This window comes from Musa acuminata, unplaced genomic scaffold (genome assembly GCF_036884655.1).
Source record: "Musa acuminata AAA Group cultivar baxijiao unplaced genomic scaffold, Cavendish_Baxijiao_AAA HiC_scaffold_59, whole genome shotgun sequence".
In the NCBI taxonomy this organism is placed as follows: Eukaryota; Viridiplantae; Streptophyta; class Magnoliopsida; order Zingiberales; family Musaceae; genus Musa; species Musa acuminata.
This window is the reverse complement of record NW_027020340.1, coordinates 85001-90000: the sequence shown is the minus strand read 5'-3', so window position 1 is coordinate 90000 and position 5000 is coordinate 85001.

Here is a 5000-nt window from a genome sequence, read left to right as displayed (position 1 = left end):
CATGGACGGTGCTGCTTCTCGCTTCGCTCGCTGTTCGCCGCTCGCCGCTCGCTCGCGCAGCCAAAAATGGCCAGTTTTGGCCCGTTTTTGGGCTGTTTTGGCCTGTTTTTGGTCTGTTCTGGCGTGGCGCGGTGACCGTCGTGAGCGGAGCAAAACGTCAGCCATCTCAGCACCTTGGAACCCCCCGGGTGGCACAGGGCTGGATGGGGCTTTCGTATAGCAGGGACGGTGCTGCCTCACGCTTCGCTCGCTGTTCGCCGCTCGCCGCTCGCTCGCGCAACCTAAAATGGCCAGTTTTGGCCCGTTTTTGGGCTGTTTTGGCCTGTTTTTGGTCCGTTCTTGCGTGGCACGGCGACCGTCGTGAGCGGAGCAAAACGTCAGCCATCTCAGCACCCTGGAACCCCCCGGGTGGCACAGGGCTGGATGGGGCTTTCGTATAGCAGGGACGGTGCTGCCTCTCGCTTCGCTCGCTGTTCGCCGCTCACCGCTCGCTCGCTCAGCCAAAAATGGCCAGTTTTGGCCCGTTTTTGGGCTGTTTTGGCCTGTTTTTGGTCCGTTCTTGCATGGCGCGGTGACCGTCGTGAGCGGAGCAAAACGTCAGCCATCTCAGCACCCTGGAACCCCCCGGGTGGCACAGGGCTGGATGGGGCTTTCGTATAGCAGGGACGGTGCTGCCTCACGCTTCGCTCGCTGTTCGCTCGCTCGCCGCTCGCTCGCGCAGCCAAAAATGACCAGTTTTGGCCCGTTTTTGGGCTGTTTTGGCCTGTTTATGGTCCGTTCTTGCGTGGTGCGGTGACCGTCGTGAGCGGAGCAAAACGTCAGCCATCTCAGCACCCTGGAACCCCCCGGGTGGCACAGGGCTGGATGGGGCTTTCGTATATAGCAGGGACGGTGCTGCCTCTCGCTTCGCTCGCTGTCCGCCGCTCGCCGCTCGCTCGCGCAGCCAAAAATGGCCAGTTTTGGCCCGTTTTTGGGCCGTTTTAGCCAGTTTTTGGCCTGTTCTTGCATTGCGCGGTGACCGTCGAGAGCGGAGCAAAACGTCAGCCATCTCAGCACCCTGGAACCCCCCGGGTGGCACAGGGCTGGATGGGGCTTTCGTATAGCAGGGACGGTGCTGCCTCTCGCTTCGCTCGCTGTCCGCCGCTCGCCGCTCGCTCGTGCAGCCAAAAATGGCCAGTTTTGGCCCGTTTTTGGGCCGTTTTGGCCAGTTTTTGGCCTGTTCTTGCATTGCGCGGTGACCGTCGAGAGCGGAGCAAAACGTCAGCCATCTCAGCACCCTGGAACCCCCCGGGTGGCACAGGGCTGGATGGGGCTTTCGTATAGCAGGGACGGTGCTGCCTCTCGCTTCGCTCGCTGTCCGCCGCTCGCCGCTCGCTCGTGCAGCCAAAAATGGCCAGTTTTGGCCCGTTTTTGGGCCGTTTTGGCCAGTTTTTGGCCTGTTCTTGCATTGCGCGGTGACCGTCGAGAGCGGAGCAAAACGTCAGCCATCTCAGCACCCTGGAACCCCCCGGGTGGCACAGGGCTGGATGGGGCTTTCGTATAGCAGGGACGGTGCTGCCTCTCGCTTCGCTCGCTGTCCGCCGCTCGCCGCTCGCTCGTGCAGCCAAAAATGGCCAGTTTTGGCCCGTTTTTGGGCCGTTTTGGCCAGTTTTTGGCCTGTTCTTGCATTGCGCGGTGACCGTCGAGAGCGGAGCAAAACGTCAGCCATCTCAGCACCCTGGAACCCCCCGGGTGGCACAGGGCTGGATGGGGCTTTCGTATAGCAGGGACGGTGCTGCCTCTCGCTTCGCTCGCTGTCCGCCGCTCGCCGCTCGCTCGTGCAGCCAAAAATGGCCAGTTTTGGCCCGTTTTTGGGCCGTTTTGGCCAGTTTTTGGCCTGTTCTTGCATTGCGCGGTGACCGTCGAGAGCGGAGCAAAACGTCAGCCATCTCAGCACCCTGGAACCCCCCGGGTGGCACAGGGCTGGATGGGGCTTTCGTATAGCAGGGACGGTGCTGCCTCTCGCTTCGCTCGCTGTCCGCCGCTCGCCGCTCGCTCGTGCAGCCAAAAATGGCCAGTTTTGGCCCGTTTTTGGGCCGTTTTGGCCAGTTTTTGGCCTGTTCTTGCATTGCGCGGTGACCGTCGAGAGCGGAGCAAAACGTCAGCCATCTCAGCACCCTGGAACCCCCCGGGTGGCACAGGGCTGGATGGGGCTTTCGTATAGCAGGGACGGTGCTGCCTCTCGCTTCGCTCGCTGTCCGCCGCTCGCCGCTCGCTCGTGCAGCCAAAAATGGCCAGTTTTGGCCCGTTTTTGGGCCGTTTTGGCCAGTTTTTGGCCTGTTCTTGCATTGCGCGGTGACCGTCGAGAGCGGAGCAAAACGTCAGCCATCTCAGCACCCTGGAACCCCCCGGGTGGCACAGGGCTGGATGGGGCTTTCGTATAGCAGGGACGGTGCTGCCTCTCGCTTCGCTCGCTGTCCGCCGCTCGCCGCTCGCTCGTGCAGCCAAAAATGGCCAGTTTTGGCCCGTTTTTGGGCCGTTTTGGCCAGTTTTTGGCCTGTTCTTGCATTGCGCGGTGACCGTCGAGAGCGGAGCAAAACGTCAGCCATCTCAGCACCCTGGAACCCCCCGGGTGGCACAGGGCTGGATGGGGCTTTCGTATAGCAGGGACGGTGCTGCCTCTCGCTTCGCTCGCTGTCCGCCGCTCGCCGCTCGCTCGTGCAGCCAAAAATGGCCAGTTTTGGCCCGTTTTTGGGCCGTTTTGGCCAGTTTTTGGCCTGTTCTTGCATTGCGCGGTGACCGTCGAGAGCGGAGCAAAACGTCAGCCATCTCAGCACCCTGGAACCCCCCGGGTGGCACAGGGCTGGATGGGGCTTTCGTATAGCAGGGACGGTGCTGCCTCTCGCTTCGCTCGCTGTCCGCCGCTCGCCGCTCGCTCGTGCAGCCAAAAATGGCCAGTTTTGGCCCGTTTTTGGGCCGTTTTGGCCAGTTTTTGGCCTGTTCTTGCATTGCGCGGTGACCGTCGAGAGCGGAGCAAAACGTCAGCCATCTCAGCACCCTGGAACCCCCCGGGTGGCACAGGGCTGGATGGGGCTTTCGTATAGCAGGGACGGTGCTGCCTCTCGCTTCGCTCGCTGTCCGCCGCTCGCCGCTCGCTCGTGCAGCCAAAAATGGCCAGTTTTGGCCCGTTTTTGGGCCGTTTTGGCCAGTTTTTGGCCTGTTCTTGCATTGCGCGGTGACCGTCGAGAGCGGAGCAAAACGTCAGCCATCTCAGCACCCTGGAACCCCCCGGGTGGCACAGGGCTGGATGGGGCTTTCGTATAGCAGGGACGGTGCTGCCTCTCGCTTCGCTCGCTGTCCGCCGCTCGCCGCTCGCTCGCGCAGCCAAAAATGGCCAGTTTTGGCCCGTTTTTGGGCCGTTTTGGCCAGTTTTTGGCCTGTTCTTGCATTGCGCGGTGACCGTCGAGAGCGGAGCAAAACGTCAGCCATCTCAGCACCCTGGAACCCCCCGGGTGGCACAGGGCTGGATGGGGCTTTCGTATAGCAGGGACGGTGCTGCCTCTCGCTTCGCTCGCTGTCCGCCGCTCGCCGCTCGCTCGTGCAGCCAAAAATGGCCAGTTTTGGCCCGTTTTTGGGCCGTTTTGGCCAGTTTTTGGCCTGTTCTTGCATTGCGCGGTGACCGTCGAGAGCGGAGCAAAACGTCAGCCATCTCAGCACCCTGGAACCCCCCCCGGGTGGCACAGGGCTGGATGGGGCTTTCGTATAGCAGGGACGGTGCTGCCTCTCGCTTCGCTCGCTGTCCGCCGCTCGCCGCTCGCTCGTGCAGCCAAAAATGGCCAGTTTTGGCCCGTTTTTGGGCCGTTTTGGCCAGTTTTTGGCCTGTTCTTGCATTGCGCGGTGACCGTCGAGAGCGGAGCAAAACGTCAGCCATCTCAGCACCCTGGAACCCCCCGGGTGGCACAGGGCTGGATGGGGCTTTCGTATAGCAGGGACGGTGCTGCCTCTCGCTTCGCTCGCTGTCCGCCGCTCGCCGCTCGCTCGTGCAGCCAAAAATGGCCAGTTTTGGCCCGTTTTTGGGCCGTTTTGGCCAGTTTTTGGCCTGTTCTTGCATTGCGCGGTGACCGTCGAGAGCGGAGCAAAACGTCAGCCATCTCAGCACCCTGGAACCCCCCGGGTGGCACAGGGCTGGATGGGGCTTTCGTATAGCAGGGACGGTGCTGCCTCTCGCTTCGCTCGCTGTCCGCCGCTCGCCGCTCGCTCGCGCAGCCAAAAATGGCCAGTTTTGGCCCGTTTTTGGGCCGTTTTGGCCAGTTTTTGGCCTGTTCTTGCATTGCGCGGTGACCGTCGAGAGCGGAGCAAAACGTCAGCCATCTCAGCACCCTGGAACCCCCCGGGTGGCACAGGGCTGGATGGGGCTTTCGTATAGCAGGGACGGTGCTGCCTCTCGCTTCGCTCGCTGTCCGCCGCTCGCCGCTCGCTCGTGCAGCCAAAAATGGCCAGTTTTGGCCCGTTTTTGGGCCGTTTTGGCCAGTTTTTGGCCTGTTCTTGCATTGCGCGGTGACCGTCGAGAGCGGAGCAAAACGTCAGCCATCTCAGCACCCTGGAACCCCCCGGGTGGCACAGGGCTGGATGGGGCTTTCGTATAGCAGGGACGGTGCTGCCTCTCGCTTCGCTCGCTGTCCGCCGCTCGCCGCTCGCTCGTGCAGCCAAAAATGGCCAGTTTTGGCCCGTTTTTGGGCCGTTTTGGCCAGTTTTTGGCCTGTTCTTGCATTGCGCGGTGACCGTCGAGAGCGGAGCAAAACGTCAGCCATCTCAGCACCCTGGAACCCCCCGGGTGGCACAGGGCTGGATGGGGCTTTCGTATAGCAGGGACGGTGCTGCCTCTCGCTTCGCTCGCTGTCCGCCGCTCGCCGCTCGCTCGTGCAGCCAAAAATGGCCAGTTTTGGCCCGTTTTTGGGCCGTTTTGGCCAGTTTTTGGCCTGTTCTTGCATTGCGCGGTGACCGTCGAGAGCGGAGCAAAA